This window comes from Jaculus jaculus, chromosome 4, assembly GCF_020740685.1.
Source record: "Jaculus jaculus isolate mJacJac1 chromosome 4, mJacJac1.mat.Y.cur, whole genome shotgun sequence".
In the NCBI taxonomy this organism is placed as follows: Eukaryota; Metazoa; Chordata; class Mammalia; order Rodentia; family Dipodidae; genus Jaculus; species Jaculus jaculus.
In genome coordinates, this window is record NC_059105.1 from 40,802,795 (window position 1) to 40,822,600 (window position 19,806).

The window sequence follows — 19,806 nt, forward strand, 5'->3', positions numbered from 1 at the left end:
AGAAGAAATAAGCTGAGCAAACATAATTAATTTCACTTTGACTATAATGTAAAGTGTCACAAACACACACAATCCCTTCTACATGGTCTCAAATCTAGTTGGAATTCAGATACAGTCTAAATAGATGTACTGCAGGTAATATTAAGTTTAACCACTGATTACAATGCAACCTTCCGGACAGAAACTGGCCTTGAAATCCACGACCTTGAAGTGACTAACCCTACCTTCACATGACCCTCAGAATAGGAGGAAAAGATGAAGACATCAAAATTAAAGAGATACTAATGCAGAGAGGGAGGGAATATGATGGAGTGTGGATTTGTGCCCGGGAAAGTGAGGGAGGGGAGGGAATTGTTATGGTTTACTGTCTATAAGTATGGAAGCTGTCAATAAAAAAACATTTAATCAATTAAAATGTTGAGATAGAATTTCATTGATCTTTTTGTTTCTGCACATCACAATGACAAGTCCTAAGGGAATCAGTATTATGCTAGAAATAAACCACAGTGAAGGGCAAACCTCACTGTGGCATGTATCCTTAAATCTGAGTCACAATTGACAGCCTTGTGTTCTGGAAAGTGCTATAGTACTTACCATGACTAAGACTTTTGATCCTAATTACTTCATGCTCATGACAACAGTGTTCTCTTGTACCTGAGGCAATCCATAGGCTGTCAATCTGTCCATAAAAAACAAGGTCTAATGACTGCCAGCCACTGGAACTATACTCCATGTGCCCATTCAGCATCCTTGATATCAAAGTTAAGATAAGTTTAAAATATATCACTGCATTGCTTTAAGTAATAACAACAGAAAAAAAAATGATGAACAAATCACAGATTGTAACTTATGTGTCCTTCGTTGTGGAAATGCTGGTGGAGATAGTGTGATGGCATCTGTGATGCAAATGTAAGGCTCCCCTTTGTGCTCCTGGGCTACCAGTTCAAGTTACCAACTTTCATACTCAAGCTTTTCATATGCCATCAGAAAACAATCTTATTATAATGCCTCTTTTCCCATCCCTTGTCATTTTATCTCATTATCATTAAATCCAGTCAGTTCTGCATAGTTATCATCTCCCTGAAACCTCTCCTTTATACCTCCAATCTTAGCTTTATTCCAGACCCCTATGACAGAAGTGAACCCCATTCTCCTTGCTCTCTGCTATAGCATCTCTGAGCACATTCATTGTTTTGAGCCAAGTAATAACAGTCACATGCTCACCTTTAATTTTCTAAAAGTCACTTATGGGTTTCTGGTGAAAGAGTTGAGTGACAAATAGCAATTTATTTTTTTTTAATTTTTAATTATTTTATTTATTTGAGAGAGCTGGAGAGAGAGAGAGAAAATGGGCACACCAGGGCCTTCAGCTGATGTAAACAAACTCCAGACACATATGCCACCTTGTGCATCTGGCTTATGTGGGTCCTGAGGAATTGACCATGGGTCCTTTGGCTTCCCAGGCAAACACTTTAACTGCTAAGCCATCTCTCCAGCCCACAAATAGCAATTTAGATACTTACATTCCATGTCACTAAAGGAGGACCTATCTTCAAGTGAAGTGAGCTATAACTTGCTCTTCTTACGCTCAACAGTCTCTTAAGACCCATGGGTGGACATCTCACTATCCTGAACAGGATGCAAGCATTTTACGATATGTATTTGTTTTTGAACAACATGAGTTTAAAACAGCTACCTGTTTTGTATTGTTTCTCCCCACTGGGTTCTCAAGGGGAGAATCAGTCTTCTCTTAAGTTGGAAGGACAGTGTGTGGGAGATGGGTTTACTGAGAAAAGGCATGTGGTGCTAACATGGTGCCTTCATAAGGATTTTTCAGAATGAGGAATGTGGTAGTTTGAAGTATGTTCCCCAATAGACTCAGGTGTTTTATTAAAACTTGGGTTTCCAGCTACCCTGCTAGAGGAGATGTCACTATGGGCAGATCCTGGAGTCCAGCACTAAGCTGTCACTGGCCAATCTGATTTCTAGCCCAAAGGTGTACAGAGCAGTCTGACTGCTGTTCCCTGCTGTTTGCTGCTGATGTTGTGCTTGCTTTCGGTGCTGGATGTTTGATGATGTCTCTCTGCTTGGGCCTGTGAAAGGAGGCCAGCTTATTCTGCCATCAGTTGAACTTCTCTTGGATCTGTCTGTTTGGAAGTACATCCCAGCAATGTAGAGCTGACTACAACAGGGAAGATGAACTTTGCTCCCTGATTGTCAAGTGAATTCCATTGCAGAGCTCGAGTCCACCTGGAGAGATGCCCCTCGTCCAGCCTCAGTGGCTTCTTCTAATGCTTCACCGGCACATTCCTTTGTGTATTTGTGTTTGAATCAGCCCAAGATCTGACCCAAGTAGATGACTCATGAGCATGTAACAGCATAGACCAATTTCAGCTCTATTACTATGTCAATAGTTTCTTCTGAGCTCTATGATCATTACATGCATGTGCACTTGGAACTCAAAGTTTTTTCTCATTTAGTACTGGAGCATGACAAATATAATTTTGGAGAGGGGGAATGCTCCTCCTTTCTCTCAGGCACCATGTGGAGTCCTCATGGCCTGAAGCACTGCTGTGTGCCCAAAGAAAGGGGACTCTGTTACACTCACAGGAGCCCCTTTCCCAGCAGTGAGATGCTCTAGCCAGTCTTTGCCAGCAAAGCTTTCTGATGCATCTTGAACACAAGCAGGAGCATCTCCATTTAAGAAACTTGAATACAAACAATCTGTCTGTCTGTCTGCATCACATTCTTTTCAAGTCAGATGAGTTTATTTAAAGCGTGGTAGCCCCCAGAGTGGAGGAGGCGAGCCAACCCTTCCACAGGGCCTGTAGGAGCCCAGTGGCCTGGCTGACTTTCCCTTAATATTTGTGTCAAGGTTTGTGGGGGTGGGGTAACGTTTCATACTGAATAACCCAGACAGAGGATTAAACACATGTCTATGCAACTGTGGCAGATTTGGGTTTTATTTTTACCCCATAGTCCTTAAATTGCAGTACTTCTTTTGATGTGGCATGTGCACGTTGTGTATTCTTAACTGCTTATTTGGGTACATTTGGGAATCTCACGATCTTTTTTTCACCATAGATGTCAATAAATGTGTTTTTAGGGGGGAGGGAAATGACACTTTTATATCCCTGATTTGGGGATCTTAATAAGGGTTTGTAAAATTTATAACCTAATAACAAGCATGTCTATCAGGGCATCATACTGAGGGATTTTTTTTCTCCTTAAAAGGAAAGATACAGGACTGTTTGGGTCTAAATAGGGACTGCTGTAGTTTCCCATCTGGAAATTCTAAGACCCTTAATTGTCTGGCGTTTCCCTGGTACAGTCTCTGAAAACTGAAACTGTAGAGAAAGTGATTTCTTTCCTTACAAATAGCTAAATAGCTAGCTTTATCCTATGGTCATTCTTGCCTTGTCCCTGTTCTTTTTTTTTTTTTTTTTTTTTTTTTTTTTTGTAGTTCACATCTGCTGTGGTCTGAATGCTTGTGCCCTGCCCTCACCCAAATCCACATGTGTAGACCTAACTCCCATGAACATGGTGACATGAGCTGAGGATTTGGGACGGTGATGAGATTGTGATCATGGGGCCCTTGTGATATGATTACTGCCTGTGGTGGTTTGATTCAGGTGTCCCCATAAACTTAGGTGTTCTGAATGATAGGTTCCCAGCTGATGGATATTTGGGAATTAATGCCTCCTGGAGGGAGTGTATTGTTGGGGGACGGCTTATGGGCTTTTATAGCCAGTTTTCCCATGCCAATATTTGGCACACTCTCCTGTTGCTATGGTCCACCTTATGTTGGCCAGGGGGTGATGTCCACCCTCTGCTTATGTCATCGTTTTCCCCTGCCATCGTGGAGCTTCCCCTTGAGCCTGTAAGCCAAAATAAAACTGTTTTTCCCAGAAGCTGCTCCTGGTTGGGTGATTTCTACCAGCAATGCGAACCAGACTGCAACAGTGCCCTTATAAAAGAGGCCTGTGAACAACTTCTGCAAACACTTTATAATGAAAGGGCAGAAGTCATATATACCACCTCCCCACCCAAAAAAAAAAAAAAAAAGCATGGGACACAGTGCCTAAGGACCAGGAGAAGAGAGAAGATTAAGGAAAGATAGAGCAACACGGGGCAGTCTGGAATCTATTAAGTCCAAGCAGTGGGCTAGATCTCTCTGCCTTCAGATTGGGAATCCCATGCTCTGAAAGCTTAAATTACCATCCCACACAGCCTCTGTGAGAGAACATGAACCAAAGGACATAGGGACTAATGCTACAACAGAGGAGAAATACCTTTTTATCACCCACCATCCATCACCATGGCTGAGGACCCTATCACAAAGACAGATGGGCAAAGATAAGAATGTACAAATTTATTTAATGTTTTATATGACACAAGAGCCTTCATAATGAAATGAAAACCCAATGAATAGGTAAACCTGTGTGCTTTTTAGGCTGGGATTGATGAAGAAGAGCTAGTCCTAGAGATATATGAAGGCTGAAATGAGATGTACCAGTAATAAAAGCCTGCTTGTTCAGGTCTGTTACAGTCAGCTTCACATTGCTGGCAGAAAGCACCTGAGCAAAAGCAGCTGGTTGGAGAAAAGAGTTTAATTTGGCTTACAGACTCAAGGGGATATACCATAATGGCAGGGGAAATATGACATGAGCAGAGGCTGGACTTCCTGGCCAACATCAGGTGGACAACAGCAGAAGAAGAGTGTGCCAAACATGGCAAGGGGAAGCTGGCTATAACTCCCATAAGCCCACTCCCAAAAAACACACCTCCTCCAGCAAGGCTCCAATTCCCAAGTGGCCATCAGCTGTGGACCTGGCATTCAGAACACATGAGTTTATGGGAGACACCTAATTCAAACCATGGAAAGGTCTTATCTGATACATTGTGTCTTCAAAGATAAGGTTGTTCACTTGTTCCAGGTATGGGAATGGCACCTTTCTAATGAAGGTCTCATGACATCAGAGACTAGCAGATAATACTTCTTGGAAGCCAGGTACGATTGGCACATGTTTATAATTCTAGCCCAGGAGGCCAAAGCAGAAGGTTCTTGAGTGTAAGGCCAATTTATCTCAGAAACAAAAAAAAGAAAGAGAGAGAGAGAGAGAGAGAGAGAGAGAGAGAGAGAGAGAGGGAGGGAGGGAGGGAGGGAGGGAGGGAGGAAACTAAAGTAAAAAGCCTGGAGAGATGGCTCAGCTGGTAAGATTGCTTGCTATCCATGCCTAAAGACTTGGGTTCAATCCCCAGCACCCATGGATAAAGGAGGGCATGGTTGTACATGCCTCTAAGCCCAACCCATGAGGACAAAAATCACGATGGGAGGATTACTAGAGCTCCCTGGTTAGCCAGTCCAACCAAAATTGAGTACTCCAGGCTCAGTGAGAGAGCCTGTCTCAGGGAAATAAGATGGAAGAGTGATGGTGGAAGATGTGCAGTGTCTTCCTCTGGATTCTGCATGTACTCAGGTGTGTGTTTAAGTACATGCCAGAATATACACCACACACACACACACACACACACACACACACACACACACACACACTACAAACACATCACACATTCTACATACACCCTACAAGTATACCACATTGTACAATGCACACATACACAAACACACACACACCACAAAGAAAAAAGTGAGGAAAAAAAAAAGAAAAGAAAAATCCTTATTAGATTTCTATGATCTGCTTCAAGGAAGAGGGTAGAAAAAGAACAGAGAGAAATCTTCATTTTTCTTTGTTTTATTGAATGTCCTTAGATGGCATATTTTGGGATCATGTGCCAAATTCTATGAGTGTTTAGTGCTCCCCGGTGACCAAGAAATTCTTTAGGACTCAGTGTTCTGACCTTGAAGCTCATTGCCCAGTGCCTTCAGCTCCTCGTCCATTCCCAGTGCTGGGGAGGCCACTCTACTCATCAGGAGCAGTTTGATGAGTTGGCATATTTTTTTGACTCTGGAGCCTTGTGTGTGAGGGCAGAGGCAGGAGATCTGGGCTGTGGTTGGATTTCACTGCCAAGCATAGCACTGTATGTTGCCCTGACCTTTTCCTGGAGTTCTCAAGACCCTAATTAAGAAATCCTATTAGCGGTATATTTTAGGAGAAAACATTGTAAGGAAAAGAACAAACACTGTTCCATGATCATGCAGAGTAAGCTTCCTGTTACTAAACTTACTGTCAATCACCCTGAAAAACTGATAAGTTTGATTGGCTTGGAAGAAAAATCATTTGAATGCTTTGTTCTTTTGGCTGTTTGGAATTTCCTACTTAAAAAACTTTAGTCATATAAAATTTGAACTGTCTTATAAAAGAAAGAAGTTTCCTCTTTAATCTTGTAGGAATGATAGTGGTCAGAGGGAAGTGGGGTTTTCTGGCAGGTCTTACTTATTGAGATAATAAGTTCCTGAACTGAAGAGTCCTCTTCTGCTGATAATGGTAAGAAAACACCTTTCCCCGTTCAGCACCCGTTCACATTTTCAAACAAGTTTTATCTGAATCCTGGAAAATGTAGAAATTCTTTGGGAAATAAAATAGAGAAAGGTGCAGATTTATGGAGGCAGGAAAAATGCAATTTCTTAATTAACATATGTGTGTATCACATTCCAGAGAGGAAAGTCTACTTTGAATATTATTGTATAGATGGGATGATTATGCAAATTGCCTACTATATTTCTCTGTTTATATGCATGTATGTGTATGGAATCTGTGGGCTTTTTTGTGGCAGTGTATATGTGGTCAAATTATGGGATGGGCTTGTTTGTTAGGAAGTATGAGATGTATACAGGAAATTAGGAATTAGAAATCCTTATGGTTTTACTTTAACAGAGGTAAGTATGGATTTGAGTGGCTTTCATTTTTCATATGAAATCATTTAAACTGGCATTATTCTCATAACATACATCAAACATGAATCTACAACAGTTTGAAGAAATGAATTTGACAAAACTAGTGGGCATATTTTTTTAATGAGAAGTACCTGACCCAGCATGTAACAATTTTATTTCTGTGAAACTGACTCCAAGGTCATTGAGGAAACAATTCTTCTACACCTTAAGTTCTTGAAAACCAGTGTGAATAATTTAGCCACTGAAGACGTGTAGTTACATTGCCATCTGTCGAGATACGCTTAACCCTAAGCCAATGAGTGTGGTAACAGTGGGGCGCTCCAAAAAGAGTACAGTTTGCACGCAGTGTAGAACTGAAAAAGGACACCCACATCCACAGATGGGCTTGCCTACCACATTGAAATCAACATGGCAAAGATGGGAGGAACTGAAAAGTGTTTATTTCCTTGGGAAATCTCATATATTCATTCTGATGGGAACACATCCATTCAACAAACATCTAGTGAGAGCCTACTATGTGCCAGACCTGGTGTCGGCTGCCAGAGAAGATTCGTCAGAGCCCTCCAGGTTGCTAGGGCTGTCGTGTACATGGTGCCTATAACAGCAAAGTCTGAGCAGAGCCCTGCTTACAACTCAGAGAAGGTGGACTTTAATAAGGAAGGTGGCATTGGGCTGCGTCCTATAGGATGAGTAGGAGTTTCCAAGTGGAAAATGAGGGTAGCAGAAAGACTAATGCTGGAGAGTGTGCTAAGTTCATGGCATATGTGGGGAGTCTGATGTGGGTAGAACAGGAAGTGATGGTGTGTGCGGAACACAAGGCAGTAGATAGATCACAGGCACTTTTGCCTCTTACCAAAGAGGTCACAGTCTGGTGTCCCATTTGATTCAGTTGGCAGACTTGATTTCTTTTCTTTCTTTTTTTTTTTATTTTTATTTTTTGGCCCATGGAGTGTTTTAAAAATATTTTGAATTAGTTGCCAAGATTTAAAAATTGGAAGATTTCTCATAAAATTCCAGATTTCTGGCTTCTCTTGAAAAAAAAAAATCAGAAGATCTGGCAACACTGGGCCCATATCCCCACATGGCAACAAATGACTGGAGCTAAGTAGCAGTTCCCAGGCCCCTCCCTCTTTGAAGAAGCCTGTGTTTGCCAGTTCACCCCTTCCCCACCCTGCTGTCTTCTCCTTGCCTGGAACAGCCTTGGCCATCTCTGGGCCTGTTGGCTCTTGGGGTAGAACGTTAGACAAATCTACCTGGATTCTTCTTTTTGTACACCAAGTAGATTTCCCAGGGGGGAAAAGTGTGAGAAGCTTAGATTTAAATGGAGTTTGAGCTGATATGGAAGAGGAGCTTTGGGAACCTTCTTAAGGAATGTTGCCTCCATCCTATGGGCTTACAGGGAGATGATAAATATTCTTAAGGCTGTGATATGATTAAATCTGTCCTTCAGAGATCTGACAACAGAGTGGAAGATGAATTGAAATGGAAGATTCTTGAGCATGCAAATAAGCAAATAGCCATGAGAACTTGAGAAATCCAAACCAGTTGATCACATCAGGATGCTAAGTGGCAGGTGGAGAAGGGTGTCATCCAACCTTGTATCATCAGAGCTTCTACCAAGGAGAGATTTCATAAGACTGCACAGTACAATGCTTACTTGAACATTTTGAATGTGTATAGGAAGTCATAGAATGGAGTCAAATGGGAGGGAAGGGAAGTAAAAGGATGGAGGGAAGGATGGGGAGAAATGGGGAAACAATTATTCACCAAGGTTAAGACAGTATATAAAAGCTACCCTTTGTAGCTTTCTGTTAAGTAGAAATTGCTAAACTATAGTTCTTGAGCTTGGCCTCACTGGCCCTTCTTGTGCAGCCCATGAGTCTGTTCCTATCAGTTTGTAACCTAGATCTCTATGGAAGTACTAATATACAGACCAAGTTGACCCAATTGCAAAAGAAAACTGGAAAAATAAGAGACACACTCCGTGTTCTTGTTCTAGGTTTCCGTCACTGGGACTATATACTCCTCCTAAAATTAGTGAATTTTTAAAAGCCAAGATTCTGCTCACCTTAGAAACTTTTCAGGGCACAAGTAACTACATTGAAATCCCAGCAAACCATGTACAAGTTTATTCTTTTTTTTTTTTTTGAGGCAAGCCCAATAGAACAGCATATGTGTGTGTGTGTGTGTGTGTGTGTGTGTGTGTGTGTGTGTGTGTGTGTATGCAAGAGTGAGAGCAAGCCGAATGTGGTGGTGCATGCCTTTAATCCCAGCACTCGAGAGGTAGAGGTAGGAGGATCTCCATGACTTTGAGGCCACCCTGAAACTACATAATGAATTCCAGGTCAGCCTGGACTAAACTGAAACCCTACCTCAGGGAAAAAAAGAAAAAGAAAAAAAAGAGTGAGAGTGAGACATAGATAGAAAGAAAGAGAATTGGTGCACCAGGGCCTCCAGTCACCATAAGACTCCAGAAACATGTGCCACCTTGTGCACATGTGTGACCTTGTACACTTGGGTGACGTTGTGCATCTGGCTGACATGGGACCTGGAGAGTCAAATATAAGTTCTTGGGTTTTGCAAGCAAGTGCCTTAACCACTAAGCCATCTCTCCAGCCCACAAGCTTATTCTTAATCTGTGACTTTGGGTTTTTCTTTCTCCTTATTATTTTTCTTGGACTTCTCTAAGGTAGGGAAAGTGACGGGCTAAGGAAAGAACTAGGGCAGATTTTGATGCAAAAGAGCTTCCTATTCTTCAAGATGTAAAATTTTACATGTGTACAGTTGTGTTCCTGGGGGGGGATGGCTTAGCCAGCAAGGCGCTTACTGTACATGCATAAGGCCTGAGTTCCGATCTCCAGCAGTCATGTTAAAAGCCAGGCACAGTAGAACATGCCTGTAGTCCCAGCACCGAGCAGGCAGAGATGGGAGTCTTGGGTCTTGCAGTTTAGCTAGTCTAGCTGAATCAGCGACCTCTAGGACAGTGAAACCTTGTCTCCAAAGTAAGGTGGAGAGTGAGTGAGGAAATCACCCAACATCTACCTCTGTACAGGCACACACATGTACACACACACAGACACACACACACACACACACACACTAAAACAAAACAGTTTGCTGAAGTCATTTCTTGTAGTAAGAGTTCTTCACATCCTTAATGTATATATTCTAAAAGGTTCATTGTCAAATAAAGCTGTTCATAAATGCCTAAGCCCCCAAATTGTCTTTTCTGCTGAGCATGCATGGCCTTCTCATAGCCTGTAACTTGCTTTCTGAGTCTCCTGTCAAGGATTGGTACTGTGGTGTACAAACAGATGACTTAACTTCTATACAGGTATGTCTGCCCACTGAGAATGAGTGAGGTCTTAGGACACTGTTGCAGTCAGGTTCACATTGTTGGTAGAACTCACCCAACCAAGAGCAGCTTGTAGGATAAAAGGTTTATTTTGCCTTTCGGGCTCGAGTGGGAAGCCCCATGAGGGCAGAGTAGAGAAGAAGACATACCTTCTAAGTCTCCTTCAACATTGTTAACACCATGTTCTTTAACTTGGATAATTTAAGATTTAGAGTCTTTGATTACCAAATTGGTATCACATCAACAGCCCTGGATGGACATGATGACCATTAGAACACATTGCAAATTAGTGAACTTACTGTTTTTCTAAACTTTTGTGTGAAAAGCAATGATACCAAGTTTTACATTGTAGAAACCTAGAGCACAGTAACAGCCAATGTTTGCTTTGTATCAACGGTGATTTAAGCAATGTGCATGTATTAATTACACAACCTCACAGCTCTGCCAGTGAGTGCTATTAGCAGCATCTCCCTTTGGTAGATAAGAAAACTGAAACCCAGCATTCTTAATGAATTTTCCCAAAGTCTTTGCTGAGGAAGCTTGGGTTTGATTCCCTGCTTTGGCACAAACGTCTGGACTCCGCCCTGTATCTTACTCTATACTATGCAAGTGTGCCTGCTTAAACATTCACAGAAACTGATTGTGCACCAATGCAAGCTCTAGTCAAGCCTCGCTGCCTCTCCGTTCTATTTAATCCAGAGCCTCCATAATACTTTCCATAACTAAGATGTAAGACACAATAACACTTCTCATAAAATTCGAAAGATTTTGTTAACTTTTTATTGACTATTTTCATGAAGGAACACATTGTGTTTTTATCATAATCCCCTCCCAATACCTTCTTTTTAACCCCTCCCCATGTCCCTTCCACAGAACCCCTTCTTTACAACTTAGTCCGCTTTCTATTTTGGTGTCTTTTTTTTTTTTTTTTCAATTCTTGCTCTTCTCTGTTATTCATGATGACCCATAATGCTCAAGGGCCCAATATTGTGCAGGTCTGGTACAGATAACAATAGCCATTCTGAGGTCATGAATGTGATGGCCACTTGGCATCCAGAAGAAAGTGTCCCAAAGCACTGTTCCCCATCCTTGGTCTCAAATTCTTTCTACCACTTCTTCCTCATTGTTACCAGAGCCTTGGAGGGCATGATAAAGATGTCTCATTTATTGTTGAGACTTATTCACAGCACTTTGATGAGTTGTGACTATCTCTGGTAGTCACCACATCTGCAAAAGGTAGCTTCTCTGAATAAAAATGGGAGCAACGCTGTTGCAGTCAGGTTCGCACTGCTGGTAGAAAACACCCAACCGAGAGCAGGTGGTGGGACACTGTTGCAGTCAGGTTCATGTTGCTGGTAGAAATCACCCAGCCAAGAGCAGCTGGTGGGAAAAAAAAGGTTTATTTTGGCTTACAGGCTGGAGGGGAAGCTCCATGATGGCAGGGAAGATGATGACATGGGCAGAGGGTGGACATCACCCCCTCACCAACATCAGGTGGACAACAGCAATAGGAGACTGTGCCAAACACTGGCAAGGGGACATTGGCTATAATACCCATAAGCTCACCCCCAGCAATAAACTGCCTCCAGCAGGCAATAATTCCCAAATCTCCAACAGCTGGAGAACACATAAGTTTATGGGGGACATCTGAATCAAACCACCACAAACACCAATCCATGACCATAAACATAATATACTTTTCTTTTCTTTCTTTCTTTCTTTCTTTTTTTTTTTTTTTTTTTTGAGGTAGGGTCTTACTCTAGCTCAAGCTGACCTAGAATTCACTATGTCATCTCAGGGTGGCCTCGAACTCACAGTGATCCTCCTACCTCTGCCTCTCAAGTGCTGGGATTAAAGGCATGTGCCACCATGCCCAGCCATAAACATAAATATTAGAGGGCTATTTTATGGGCACAACATAACCATGTAGCCAAATAATAGTAATAGCTTCTCCTACCAGGGCCTACGACCTTCCCAGCCATACGTCTCTGACTAGGTTTTTAGTATGAGGCATGAATTCCTCATATCGGAAAGACTTCAGATGCTATCAGAAAGCAGTGAGTAACTCCCATAACAGTCATGCCATTATTGCACCATTGGGAACACCTTGTCTGGCTAGGTGATTGTTTTAAAAGATGTTTTTTCATGCTCCCAAAATATATCTGGCATTGCTGCATCTAGGACAATGAGAGAAAGCTTTGCAGTTAGTGTTACTGAATGTGGTAGTATGAATGGATGTCCCATAATAGATACAAGAGATTTTTTTTTTTTTTGAGAGAGAGGGAAGCAGAGAGAATGGGCACACCAGGACCTTCAGCTTGCTGTGAACAAACTCTAGCCATGAATGAACCCTTGTAGTACATGTGCAATACTGAGGGCTTGTGTCACTGTGTGTCTGGCTACATGGGACCTGGAGATTCAAGCATGAGTTCTTTGGCTTTACAGGCAAGTGCCTTAATTGCTAAACCATCTCTTCAGCCCAAGAAGTTTTATTAACATTTATAACTTGGATTTCCAGCCACCTGTTGGAGGCTTGGCTGTTGGAGTTGTCACTGTGGGCAGATCCTAGGGTCCAGCCCTAAAGTGTGTTTGGGGCCAGATATGGAATCCCAGCCTAAGGTAATGCAGAGAGTTTGAGCTTTTCTTGGGGCTCTTGGAGTGTGCTTGCTTTTGAGGGTGCTGCTGGTGGTTTCTCTTTCTGTGTGGTCCTGTGAAAGGGGGCCAACTTCTTCTGCCATTATGGTTCTTCCCCTGGATCTGTAAGCCTGAAATAAATCACTTCCCTCCCATAAACTGTGACTAGCCTGGAAATTCATCCTGGCAATGTCAAGCTCACCATGACATTCCCATAACAGTGATGCCATTATTGCACCCGTAGGCACATCTTGTCTGGCTAGCTGTTTGTACTGTCTGCCTGAAGAGAAGATGATGGATAGACATGCCAGCTCTTTAACATTGGAGCATCTTAAGCATAGGATTAACATCCTGTAATACATTTCCACTTTATACCCAAAGTCCACTTGTCATTATCACTGTGCCATAGGACAACCTAGGGGCATGAGATGTTGTGCTGACAAATCATTTTGTTGTGAATAATAAATTTTATCTCATATCCACAGGATATTTTATCACAAATATGAAACTGACATTATGGTGGGCTATCTGCTGGCATGCCACTACAGTGAAATTTCAGATTATTTTCTGATTGGTGGCTAAACACCTTATTATTAGTGGCATAAGTTTTTCATATACTAACATTTTTTCTTTCAGACTTTATGTTATCTTTTATTAGGTTTTTCTCACATTTCTAAAGTAATGTTTTGAATATTAATCAATGTGCATCCTTATGTATAAAAGCTATTTATCCTGTCTTATTTGATGTCTTGGCCATTGGCTATCAGTTTTAACAATTTATTTTTAAGATTTCAGTTTATAACATTTTTCATTGTTTCATTTCTATTTGATTGTGTGTTTGATAGTTTGATTATAATATGGTGAGGAGAGGTTCTTTCCAGGTTTTGTCTGCTGGGGTTCTAAAGGATTCCTGTATCTGCATTGGCACCTCTTCCCCAATTTGGGGGAAGTTTTCTTCTATAATTTTGTTGAAGACACCTACTATGCCTTTGGAGTGGAATTCTTCTCCTTCTACTATGCCCTGAATTCTTATGTTTGATTTTTTTCATAGTGTCACGAATATCTTGAAATTCCCATTCACATTTTTCTATTAAATTGTCTTTCTCTTTGTTGGACTGTATTAGATCTGCCACCTGGTCTTCTAGCTTAGATATGCTGTCCTCTCCTTCATCCATTCTACTGGTGAGATTTTCTACAGAATTTTTTTTATTTCATTAACTGTGTTCTTCATTGCTAGTAATTCTGACTTGTTTTTCTGTATTATTTCTATTTCCTTATTTATGCCTTGTATTGACTTCGTTATTTCATTGAATTGGTGTCCTGTGTCTTCTTTGATTCCTTTGATTTCCTCTTTGAGTCCTTTGATTTCTTCTTTGACTTCTTTGAACATATTTACAATCATTTTTTTGAAATCTTTCTCAGGCATTTCCTCTAACTCATTCTCAATGGAGGTCATTTATGATGCATTAATACTTTTGGGTGGATTTATATTGTCTTGATTTTTAGTGTTTCTTGTGTTACAATATATATATATTTGCATCTCGGATTAAGTTAATGCTTGAATTTTCTAGTTAGCTGGGTATTCTTAGCTGTATCAGTTGATGTGATGTTATATATCTTCAAGGTAGGAGCTTAAGGTGTTAGGTGTGGCTCTTAAGACTCTCAGAGTATCTACAAGCGTGTTCCTAGGGATTGGGTTTGCCTGCTATGGGAGTATTCAAATAGGCTAAGTGAAACAAAATACAGATAGATTCTAAAATTTAACCAAACAATATACACAATCAATGTAAGACAGCACCGAGTATTTATGCAAGAGTAGTTATTATAACAACCAGATCCTCTAGCAACAAAGAGGTTAAGATTTCTGGTCTGTTGATGGTTCCAAGTCAGCTTGTGACCAAGTGAGACCCTTCCCTGGTGCAATCCCAGTTACCTTTTTGGATGATTTTGGTCTCAGTTATGCTGCTCTCTGCTCGCGTCCCTCTTTGGTGCCCTGTGGCTTCAAGTAGGCTTGCTGGATCATTGGACCACTGTTCTATTTTCTGGAGCTGGGCACTGGGTTTTCCTGTGGGGCAAGCTGAGCCTGGCAGCTGTGGCCTCATAGACCTGGCACTGCTGCTGCAGGAGCTGCCGCTGCCACCACTGTTGCAGCTGGATCTGCTGCTGCCAGAGCCGCTGCTGCCGCTGCCACTGCCGGAGCTGCTTCGGCCTGCCTCTGTGGGCTCTGGATCTCTTCTACTTCTCTGCTCCCATTTTAATTTCTTATACACCTCACTTTTTAGTAAAAGTGTGTATTTTGCAGGGTAGTTTTTGACTTTTTCTCCCCCAGGCTGCTTTGGTGTGGTTCCTAAGCTGCCATCTTAACTGGAAGTTCCAGTTTTCTTACCTCATTTCTATTTGAAATTTATGGGTTTTTTTTAAAAAAACTTGTCTTACAAACCTTTTCAGTACCCTATCTGTTGCTTCAACCATCTCATCACTTAAAAGATTACCTTGGGCTGCAGACATAACTCAGTGGTTCAAGGTACTCTCTAGTAAGCCTGATGGCCCAGGTTCAATTCCCCAGTAGACAAAAAAGCCAGATGCACAAAGTGACACATGTATCATGAGTTTGTTTGTGTTGCAAGAGGCTTGGGCATGCCCATTTCCTCTCTCTCATTCTTTCTCTTTTGCTCTCTTTCTCTCCTTTAAAATAAATTGTGTGTGTGTGTGTGTGTGTGTGTGTGTGTGTGTGTGTGTGTGTGTGTTACTCTGGCCTGGCATGGTGGCGCATGCCTTTAATACCAGCACTCAGGAGGCAGAGGTAGGAGGATCTCCATGGTTCTAAAGCCACTCTGAGACTCCATAGTGAATTCCAGGTCAGCCTGGGCTAGAGTGAGACCCTACCTCAAAAAACCAAAAAAAAAAAAAAATAATAATAATACCTTATTTTTTAGTGATTTGTCTTTGAAAATTAATCTTTAAGAAAGTTGGAATAAAATTTGTAAATGCATATCATCAGAATTTAAAGTCACAAAATATATTATCACTTTCACCTATGCTATTTTTGAACATTTTCTAATTTAGTTAAGATTTTGATGTTTTATTGTAGACCTATTATGTCATCTATAAATATATTAGGATAATCATTAAAATTCTTTGGTAGGGCTGGGGAGATGGCTTAGCAGTTAAGCACTTGCCTGTGAAGCCTAAGGACCCTGGTTTGAGGCTTGGTTCCCCAGGACCCACGTTAGCCAGATGCACAAGGGGCACAGGCATCTGGAGTTTGTTTGCAGTGGCTGGAAGCCCTGACACGCCCATTCTCTCTCCCTCTCTCTGCCTCTTTCTCTCTCTCTATCACTCTCAAATAAATAAATAAGAATGAACAAAAAAATTAAAAAATTTCTTTGGTATTAAAACGTAAAAAAAAAGATTTTTAAAATTCTCTGAAAATTCATCTAGTATTGCTAACATCTAGTACAATGGGAAAGAGCTTTGCAATTAATTTTACTTACTGTGAAAGACGATTTGGTGCTGGAGAGATGGCTTAGCAGTAAAGGTGCTTGCCTGCAAAGCCTAAAGACCCAGGTTCAAGTCCCCAGAATCTACATAAGCCAGATGCATATGGTGGTACTTGTGTCTGGAGTTCGTTTGCAGTGGCTAGAGGCCCTGGCGCACCCATTCCTCCCCCTCCCTCTGTCAAATAGATAAATAAAAATGAAGTATTTTTTAAAAGGTAATTTTTATGGGTTGAATGTTCCTACTCAAGTTCATGAATAGAATTTGATTGCACTTGGGAAGCTGAATTCTTAAGGCCATAAGTTCCTGCAGTTTGAGAAATAGGTCCTTTAGGAGGTGATTGGATTATCAAGGCTCTATCTTCACAGTGGACTACCACATTCATGGGCTGATGAGTTATCTAGCTAGCTGTCTGCTCACCATGTAATGTCTTCCCAGGTTATGATGTCACAAGAAAGTCCTCACTGTGTTGTTAGCTTTCTAGTCTCCGCAACCATGAGGTAAATGTAACTCTGTTCTTTACAAGTTATCTAATCTGAGGAATTCAGTTAGAGCAACAGAAAACTGACAGACATACATAATAACAGTCTCTTCTATCTTGGCGGAAATAAGTAGACAATAGCTATTTGCTAAATTTAATTCATAGTCAGAAAATGGAAGAGGCCATCGCAACCTGAAACCTGGCTTTGCGTAGCACTCTAGTACTTTGAAACTTGATGGTATACTTAGCTTAAGTATATGTATTAAAGGCTGGAGAGATAGTTCTGCAGTTAAAGGTACTTGCTTGCAATGTTTGATAGCCTAGGTTCAATTCCCCAGTAGCCTTATAAAGACAGATCCCAAAATGACACATGCATCTGAAACTTGTTTACAATGGCAAGAAGCCCTGGTGTGCCCGTACTCAATCACTCTTTCTCTCTATCCGTCTCTTTCTCTCTGTCTCAAATAAATAAATAAAATAAAGTATATGTGTTAATTTATTTCCCAAATCATGTATTATAGATTATGTATTATTAAATCTATCTATATCTTAAAATGTAAATATTTAGTTTTATTCACTTAAAATACTTTCTTTCTGATCTAAGGTAACAAAAGACAACATTGGTAAATAAATTAAAAATAAAATTTACCCAAAATAATCAACTGACTTTTAAAAAATTACTTTTGTGTTCAGTGAATGCAGTCAACTTGGTACCATTGTTAGCCTCCTCCCTGTCCTCCCCCCTCCACAGGGTCCCTCCTCGTAGGGGACTATGTGTCATGCATTGTGGGGTTAGCCATTAGTTATGGGTGGGAGGCAATGTCTTTGTGTATCATGACCCAGAATGTGGCTCTGACATTCTTTCCACCCCTCTTCCATAAATTTCTCTAAGCCATGTTGGGATCATTTTAGGTCTGCTTCAGTGATGAGGTCTTGAGAGACTCTGTGTCTCTGGATATCTGGTTTGGTAGGAGTTGATTGTTCTCTGTGTCTATCTCCTTCACCATTGTGCTGGTACCAGGTTCACCAAGAAAATAGCACTCTTGCTTTTTTGCCCAATTAGTTTCCACTGGGGCCCATTTGAGGTATGATGGAGTGGTTCTCTCCTTAGGATCTGCATCTATCTGAGAAAGATAAGCAAATTCTCCAATAGAGAGTGAGGTTATAATCAGATAAATGGGATAACCATTGTTATTTTAGAGTGAATTTAATAGGTGTAGGCCCTCTTGTAGCCCATGATTGGTGGGAGCTTGATAATGGAGAGCAGGCTCATTTTTTGATATGATTCTGACTTGTTTCCCAGCTCCACTGTGGGTTCCACTCCACTGAGCAGATCAGTTAGCCAAATCAAGAGCAGTTGGTTTCCCACCATGGCTGTGTGCCACTATTGCACTTGTATGAGCATCACATCAGGTAATCATCTGACTTTTAATGAATACATGCTATAATACTCTCTGTCTCAAATAAATAGATTGATTAATACATGCTATAATTATCACTCATTAATGAAAAATAAATAATTTATATATGTTTAGCCTTGATAATTGATAATATATGCCAATACACATCAAAATGAAGAAAGTTTCTTCAGAGAAGTTTTGAATGAAATATATAAATTCTTAATATTTTCTTTCTTTTTTGGCATGTATGGATGGTGTACATGCAAGTATGTATGTATGTGCTTATGTGTGTGGGCACATGTCTGTGTATTAGTGTGTACATGTGCCTATGTGCATGAAGAGGCCAGAGATTGATGTCAGCTCTTCTATCATTCTCCCCTATATTTACTGTAGCAGGGTCTCTTACTTGAACCCAGAGCTTAGCAATTTGGCTAGACTGGCCTGCCAATTTGTGCTACAGATCCCATTTCCACCTCCCAAGTACTGTGATTATAGGCAGGCTAACATGCCTGCCCAATATTTATATGAGTGCTAGTAATCAGAACTCAGGTCTCTGCATGGCAAGCACTTTATCCCCTGAGTAATCTCTCTATCCTCCCATTTTTAAATGATGTCTCACTATCTAGCTCAGGCTTTCTTAACCTTGTTATTCCTCTGCCTCTGCCTCCCTAGTACTCAGATTACAGACATACATCATCATGCCTGGGGCCAAATATTAATTCTTTTTTTTTTTTTTTTTTTTGGTGTTTTGAGGCAGGGTCTCACTCTGGTCCAGGCTGACCTGGAATTAACTCTGTAGTCTCAGGGTGGCCTTGAGTTCATGGCGATCCTCCTACCTCTGCCTCCCGAGTGCTGGGATTAAAGGCGTGCGCCACCACGCCCAGCTTAAATATTAATTCTTAACTGGTATTAAGGCTTTATTAGTTGTTCAGCTGACTTTGTGGGAGCAATAATGTATATTGAAAAGACAGTCTTGAAATTGAGATTACTAATCATTACTAAATTCACAGGACAAACCCAAATAAAAATATTAACCTCATAAAAATGTGGTGGGACTGAAGAAAACACTGCAATATGCCAGCAGGGCTCATTAGTATCACCATTTTCCTTCTGACTTCTCTGCTAAGTGTTCCATGCTAGTTTTAGCATGAAATCATTAGTTGTGTCAAACCACTTGATAAAGTGAGTGTTCTGTCTTTGATGTTCACTGGAATTATCCCGGGAACTTTAAAACATATCTGTGCCAGGATTCCACCCTCAAAATTATGAATTATATGGTCTGGCATTTGGAGCTTTGAAAAACCCTTCAAGTGATTTGAATGTGTGATCAAGATTGAGAATCACAAGACTCATCAAAGTGCTGAGAAGAAGTGACAGCTAAAGATTCATCACTAAATGAGACATGTTTATCACACCTACCAAAGCTCATGGAATTTTGCAGAAGAGGTGGCAGAAAAAATGTAAGAGCCAGAGGATGAGGAGGAGTGTTTTGAAAAACTGTCTTCTGGACATGAAATGGCCATTGCATTCATGGTCTCAAAGTGGCTGTTGTTATGTGCATAATTCTGCATAAACATGT